This window comes from Rhinatrema bivittatum, chromosome 12 (genome assembly GCF_901001135.1).
Source record: "Rhinatrema bivittatum chromosome 12, aRhiBiv1.1, whole genome shotgun sequence".
Classification (NCBI taxonomy): Eukaryota; Metazoa; Chordata; class Amphibia; order Gymnophiona; family Rhinatrematidae; genus Rhinatrema; species Rhinatrema bivittatum.
Genome location: NC_042626.1, coordinates 76999520 through 77007530, shown reverse-complemented (window position 1 = coordinate 77007530; position 8011 = coordinate 76999520). Strand labels below are relative to the sequence as shown.

The 8011-nt window shown below is 45.5% G+C and overlaps 1 non-coding gene across 1 annotated transcript; it reads right to left on the bottom strand.

The window, feature by feature from the left end:
* Nucleotides 1–3828: 3828 nt before the first annotated feature.
* TRNAC-GCA lies at nt 3829–3900 on the bottom strand. The gene has a single exon. It is a non-coding gene; the product is annotated as a tRNA-Cys (tRNA).
* Between the last annotated feature and the right edge of the window lie 4111 nt (nt 3901–8011).

Genomic DNA, 8011 nt, shown 5'->3' with positions numbered 1-8011 from the left:
CTTTTCACGTGCGAAACGTCCCTTATTGCATGCGATCCCTCTGGAAAATGAGGCCCTATGTCAGGCTTTTTTAACAATGTAATCTCTGGTATATTTACCGGCAACCTCTGACACAAATTCTCCATTCTGCCCAGGTCCGTCTGGCTTCTCCCTTCCATGGACAGTTGCAGCGAACTGCCTGTTCCACTTAAAGTCCCGATATTAATTTCCCTCAGGGCGGACAAAACTCTCTCGCCATGAGTTTGCCCAGACGCCCCGACAGCCGGGCCTCCCTCGATCACTTCCTCCATCCGGGACAGTGTCAGACCCGAGGACACTGCAGGCCCAATTGTTCTGGCGAGGGCTGGGGGAGAGGGAGTCTCTGGTGCTCCAGGGCTCAGGGATGTCTCGTCGAGCGGCTCGGAGATCTGCTCCTGCTCCGACACCACAGCCGACTCTCCTGGAGAAGCTCCCACCGCGGGGTAGAATTCTCTAATCGTCGTCTGTCCCGAGGTTGGTAAACGGGGGGTCGAGGTTCCCTCCCTCACCTCCCTCAATAAAATTTCTTTTAGTATGAGGCATTAGTATTTTTTTCCAGGAAATAGAACTAGAAATAGATGACTTTCGGGAGCTCTGCTTGCCTTCCTTCACGGCACCATTTTGTTTCTCCTCTTATTATTTGATTTCTATTAGATAAAAGACAGTATAAAGTACTAGACATGTATAGTTACTCTATTTCTCATATAAATGGACAAGATCCATGTCACTTATCAAGTAGCTTTTATTTTTGAAACTATGTAACCAGAACCTTATTGGCACCTTGATAGAAAGTATTACTCAATTTGAATATTACTATACGTGCCGATCTGTAAACCGTTGTGATGGTGTATAACTAATCGACGGTATAGAAAAGATTTTAAATAAATAAATAAATAAATAAATAAATATTACAGCTACAAGAGTGTGAGTAATCTAACATCTACCAGCCTCACCTACAGCTCCTCACTGAAAATCTGCATCGGAGCTCCCTACACCACCATTGTGGGACGGGTCTCCTCAGCCGATGACCCAAGACTGCTGCAGGAATCTACTCACTACTGCCACCTCTGGTGAACTCTACAAGCTGTACAATAAAGACTATCTCTGTGTTTGTGCATCTGAGTCTAGCCCGGTACTGCAGCTCCCCTGGGGGCTCCTCCCCATGGGAGTGGCCATCACTGCAGCACCTAAGAATCCACTAAACACCTAAAATCCCTGCTTCGGGCACGCAAGTTCTCCACATCCCTGTCTTACATACGAATCTGGAGAGTATTCGAACCTTGGTGTGAAGACCCGCGGTCTCCTCCCGAGGTCAGCCAAGCTTCCCACGATACTAGAATTCCTATAGGACGGCATGCAGAAGGGGTTGTCCCTCAACTCCCTCAAGGTTCAAGTCGCAGCACTGGCCTGTTTCAGGTCCGAAGTGGACGGCAACAGACTATCAACTCATCCTGATGTGTCTCGTTTCCTCTCTGCGTTAGCTGCGCACCCTTGCTCTTGGTGGGCACACCTCTCCACTACCTCTCCAGGAGACCTTCTGAGCCCCACCTAAGTCCAGGTGGTCCGGGTACCCAAGGGCTCAACCTGCGGAAATCCCCGACTGTTATTGGTGAAGCTCCAGTTAGCCTCTGTCTCCTTATGTGCTCCGCCTCCTGGTGGCAGGCGCTTTCTGGGTCCGACCAGAGGGCCGTACCAATCCTGCACCAGGCCAAGGGTCCACCTCCAGCACAACACAAAGCTGCTTAGGAAAATCTTTTCAGTTTCACACTGCTCTTAATACTGGTCCAGAGCATTCTTCTACAAAAATAAAGACTTACAAATAAAATACAAAAACTACTAACAATACATTTACATTTCTTAACTAGCATTTGTAATAGTTTGAGAGTAGGTATAGCATACAATCGGGCTGATACAGTAAAAGTCGCGGGAGAGCGGGCGAGTGCCCGCTCTCCCGGCGCGCACACAGGCCACTCTCCTGTGCGTGCGATTCAGGGGGGAATAATATGCTAATGAGGGCCTGCAGTAAAAAGAGGTGCTAGGGACACTAGCGCGTCCCTAGCGCCTCTTTTCGGACAGGAGCGGCAGCTGTCAGCGGGTTTGACAGCCGACGCTCAATTTTGCCTGCGTCGGTTCTCAAACCCACTGACAGCCACGGGTTCAGAAAACGGATGCCGGCATAATTGAGCGTCCGTCTTCCGAGCTGCGGGCCGATTTTAAATTTTTTATTTTTTGGGGCCTCCGACTTAATATCGCTATGATATAAGTCGGAGGGGGTACAGAAAAACAGTTTTCTCTGCTTTTCTGTACACTTCTCTGGCGCCGGCAGAAATTAACGTCAGCCTTTGGGCAGGCGTTAATTTTTTAAAGTAAAATGTGCGGCTTGGCTGCACATTTTGCTTTCTGGATTGCGCGGGAATGACTAATAGGGCCATCAACATGCATTTACATGTTGCGGGCACTATTAGATTCGGGGGGGGGGGGGGGGGTTTGGACACGCATTTTCGACACACTATTACCCCTTACTGAATAAGGGATAAAGCTAGCATGTCAAAAACGCGCATCCAAACGCGAGCTAACAGTGCGCACTGTACTGTATCGGCCCGATTCAGAGCTGACCCACTCATCGTAGGGTTGTAGACCTATGTGGTAGCACCAGGTTGTACCCTTACCAACTTGCTAATGTTTGTGAGAAAAGTGCTGGAATAGGAGGAATGAAGTGTGAGTCCCACTACAGCATAACAATTTCTGTATGATCATGCATGCAAAGTTCCCATACTTAATTAGAAATAGAACTATCCCATCCCCATTTTTTCCATGTAAGAAAACCTACTTTCTATCTAAGCGAGACCAGGAGAAAGCTCTGAGCTATTGGTCAACAACAGAGAGAGAGATAACTGGGCACACTGCACAGCTTCATTAGGGGTTTTTTTTCTGTCATTTGATGTTTCTATGCGCTTACGGCCGAATTTTTATTCCCCCACGTGCATAAAATATGGGGGTTATGTGCGTGGCTGGGCCTTGCGTGCACTGCGCGCATTTTAGAAGGGGCCCAGCCACACGCGCAACCCCCGTTTCACGCACAAGAGCCGGGCCTCAGCAAAGGGGTGATCCGGGGGACAGGGAGGGGCGGTCCAGGGGGCGGGGTGGAGCTGGAGGTGGCCGGTAAAGCGGCCATTAGCCGCTGTGCTGGGGGTTTGTGCACTAGCAACTTACTCCAGCTCAGGAGGTGGCGTAAGTTCGGAAACAAAGAAGAGAAAAAAGGTATGAAGCCTTAAGGAGTCGGGGAGGAGAGGGGAAGAGGAAGTGAGGGTAGGTGGGGGGGGGGGGTAAGAAAGTTCCCTCCCAGTCTGCTCCTTAATTGGGGGGGGGGTAGCGCGTGTGCACATAGAGGCATGCGCATATGCTTTTAAAATCTACCCCTTAGCCTTTTGATTGAGAATCTGTACAGCAGGGGTTTCCCAAAACTGTCCAATTAACCCCAAAAGAAGTGGGTCTCCAGTGTTTGCAAATATATCTCATGGTATCCTGAGGGGGTGGGGGGGGGAGTCACTAGGCTGGACCTGGGGGACTCTACTGTAGAACATGGGGTCTGTAGCCAAACCCATGATGAGATAAAACAGGAGTATAGAAACATAGAAATGACGGCAGAAGAAATAGCAAAGCAGATTTACAAAATCAGCTTTCCCCATCATTTCTTCCTTTCTCAATTTTTCATTGAATAAAATCTGCTTTGTATTAATCAACAATAACGCAGCATAGTTTAATGATCAGTAATTTTTATTTTTTTTTTACAGAAAAGAAAAAAACAGAAGGGGGCACCCGGATTTGAACCGGGGACCTCTTGATCTGCAGTCAAATGCTCTACCACTGAGCTATACCCCCCCAACAAGAACTGTTGTTGCATCCTCTTGTGGCAATGGCTGCAATTACTGGTGCTGACTATCGTTTTGAACAAGGTGTTAATTAGCAACCTTGCATCATATACATGGAAAATGTAAGCTGGTAGGCAATTGTTCTGTCAAATCAGATTATTTGGGTCATTAGCTAAAATGACAAAAAAGTAGAGGATTTAGATGCTTCTAAAGAGAAACCTTTGTATTTATTTCTTACATTTTTAAGCTCCTCACTCCAAGGACTCAGTGAGACGTACAACATAAATTTACAACAGTAAACCCCCCCCCAAAAAAAAAAAGTATACAAAAATAAATTACATAAAATAATATACAATTAAAAATACAGGAGGTAACCCACACAGTGGCATAAATATTCCCCCAAGCAGCCCCTTGGGGAGCAGCAGTTACACTCCAAAACCCTGCTATGCAGACCGAAAGGACCATTTTGGTCTTTACATGCTTTCATTTACTTTGTCACTATGCAGTGCAAGGGGGAGCACAAGGAAAGGGACCCCCAATTGTTCTGAGGGCCCTTGACTGGAATGAATGCCACTGAACCACAGTTCTACTAGGAAAACCATATGGCCATTAAACATGGTGTTTACTGGCCCTTAAAGCCCAGGGATGTTATATGTTAGAGATTGGGTAATAGGTCTGTGGCTTTATGGAATCAAATTTATGAAATCGATCTGCATCAGTTGCAGGTCTTTTTGAGAGCAGCAGAGAAGTTAGGAATATATTAAGCATTTATTATTTTTTCAGTTCCAGCAGCGGGGCTCAATTTATGTACTTTGTTTGTAAATTTGATTATTTTATTTATTGAGTTTTATATACCGTTGTTCGATATATATGTTTATAGTTGTTTAATTTTAAACAGTGTATGTTATTCAATGTTATAATGTTATAATTGTTAAAGCACTACATAGATATATTTTTTACAATGTTACCATGTTTGTTACAATGTAACAATGTAGAGATAAAAGACCACGTCACATTATCAAAAACGTTATCTTGTAAACCGACATGATACCCACGGGTGAAAATCGGTATATAAAAACAAATAAATAAAAATAAATAATTTTGTCTTTTACATATATATTATTTATATTTTATATGATTTTATGTATGTTTTATTAAGTACCAAGACTTAACTATTGAATCATTTTTTTCTCCATGTCCTAATTTTGAGATATTTCAATAATTTATTTTAAATCAAATTGTAATGTGCAGAGTGCTGCTAAGCATACTGGTCCCAGAGAAAACAGAATATCCTTTTATTGGATCAACAAAAGTCTCTAAAGTGGAGAAGACCAGCCTTAGTTCTGGGCTGCTCCAGTTCTGCCTCCAGCCCATCTCCAGCCATGCACCTGGCTGGCAGGAGTGGCGCTTAATAACGCCTCAGCTTCTGCTGCTGTGTGGGTCAGTCTCGTAGTATGAGCTCAAGTCATGTTACAAGACTGGCCTGCTTATCAGAGGAAGCTGATGAGCTATTAAGTGCCATTTCTCCTACTAGCCAATGGTGGGCCCAAAGAAGAGCTGCAGATATGGCCACAGCACAGAGAGAAGATTGAAAATACGGGAATCGGGGGGGGGGGGGGGGGGGGGGGGGGGGGGGGGAAGGACTAACATTTTATGTGACTTTTTTTTACATTTGACATTTAAGGATGGTGGGGACAGGCACAAGGATATGTAGGCTTACATGGAGAGGTGGTGATGTGGGGAAGGGAACAGAGTGAAGGATATATATATCATATGGAGTAGCAGAGATAGGAGAGACGTACACAGAGTAGTAGTGGGAGAGCAGATAGACTTACCTGAGATGGATGGAGGAGACTGTGCATGGGGTGGTGGAGGGAACAGGGATAGATATACCTGTAATGGAGTGCAGTTAGTATAGCTGTGTTTAAAAAAGGATTGGATAAGTTCTTGGAGGAGAAGTCCATTACCTGCTATTAAGTTCACTTAGAGCAGAGCTTTCCAAACTGTGTGTCGGGACACATTAGTGTGTCGCCTGCAGTGTGCAGGTGTGTCGCGCAAGCCCGGTCAACTCTGATGCGAGTTTGGGCTTTTTTTTTTCTAGAGATTCACTTTTTTTTTTTTTCAGTTTATGAGTTGCTTATTATTGGGTGATTTTTGCTGTCAATCGCATTTTTTTGGGGGGCTTGGTGGGTGGAACGAGCCCAGCCATCCTTGCATTGGCTGCTGCTGCCGATGAGGCCTGGCCATGAGGAGTACTGACTGCAAGCAGCAGTGTCTGGTGATCATGGAAGGGAGTGAAGCACTTAACTGGCAACAATCAAAAAGACGAGGTACATGAGTGTGGGGGCCAGACATGTGCTGGGGAGAGAGAGATGAGTGAGTGGGGGGCAAACGTGCTGGGGGGACAGACATGTGCTTGAGGGGGAGAGATATGAGTGTGTGGGGTACAGACAAGTGCTGGGGGGAGAGAAATGAGTGTGTGGGGGTCAGACATGTGCTTGAGGGGGAGAGATATGAGTGAGTGGGGGCCAGACATGTGCTGGGGGGAGGAGAGAGATGAGTGTGTGGGGGACAGACAATTTGTTTTATTATTGTTTCTCATAAATTATAACAATAACATGAATCTTGGAATATATATTTTTAATATAAATGAAAGGTTTTCATGAGATAGGTTGTGTCGTGAAACATTTTATTTATGTATATATTTAAGGAAACATACATAAATTGTCGAAATATGTCTCGTTCGTTTAACCTTTAACCTCTGGTTTACTAGTAGACTGAATTACCGTGTCGTGAAATTATGTTTGTCTAAAAAGTGTGTCCCCAACATGAAAAGTTTGGAAAGCTCTGACTTAGAGAATAGCCACTGCCATTAGCAATGGTTACATGGAATAGACTTAGTTTTTGGGTACTTGCCAGGTTCTTATGGCCTGGATTGGCCACTGTTGGAAACAGGATGCTGGGCTTGATGGACCCTTGGTCTGACCCAGTATGGCATTTTCTTATGTTTTTATATATAGGGGGAGTAGGAGTTAGGGAAACTTACATTGGGTGGTGTGCGAGAAAGGGAGATTGTACATGGGTGGGGTAGTATAAGGGAGGATCACGAAGGGGACTTTGGATAGGGACATAAAACAGGAGGATCCAGGATAGAGAGAGAAGACCCAGGATGGGAAGGCAAAAGGAGAGAGAATGAATGGAGGGAGGGAGGCAGGAGAAGAGGAATGGGGAAAGGGAGAAGATGCATGGAGAGAGGGGGATATCATATCTGATGGGATGGGGGGCTCTGATTGTGGAGTCACTAGTTTAAGTATTAGCTTTGAAGCTAAGGTTAGGAAGATGTTCACCCATGCAGTATTTATTAAAAAAAAATAAAACAAGTGGAGCTGGTGTATGAACTCTCAGAACCACAAAGGTTCTTTCTAGCCACATCAGAAGAAAGAAGCTGTGTGTGGTCTGGAAAACTCTTGTTCACCATCATCCTGGGATAATTCTTATGTTCATCCCATGAAAACAGCAATTACCAAGCAAGTCCTCCAGACATAGCCAAGGAAGTAAGTTTTCGGGATATCCACAATGAATATGCAATTACGCATGAAGGATACTTGCCTACAAACAGAGTGCCAATGTCCAGAGAGCAAAGCAGAGGACGAATGATTTATGAGTCTTTTTTTCAGTCAAGGCACAATCAAGCTGCGGAATTTGTTGTTGGAGGATGTGCAGAAAGCACGTAGTCGTCCATCAACAACTATTAGCCAGCTAGACTCACGGGGGAGGGGGGGGGGGCGCTTATCTTTGAGAATGCCTGGTAATTCCTGGGGATCTGGACCGGAGACAGGACCAGCGGAGTGACCCAGTGAGTGCCTTCCAGGTCTGAAAATCACCAGACACAATCACTCAACAAGTAGTAACTCATTCCAAAATGTGTGCCGCCCAATTGCCCTCCCACAGCAGGGTCATGCCAGGAGGAAAGCCCCAGTCTCATCCTTTTTCTGCAGGTTTCTCCTCTACCAGGCTGCAGGCAGGTTGCACGTTGCAATAAAAAGAAGAGTATTCATCGTGTCAGTTCACCAATGTGCACGCTTTACAGCGAATCGCTCTGCTCTTCCGGGATTTCCTGC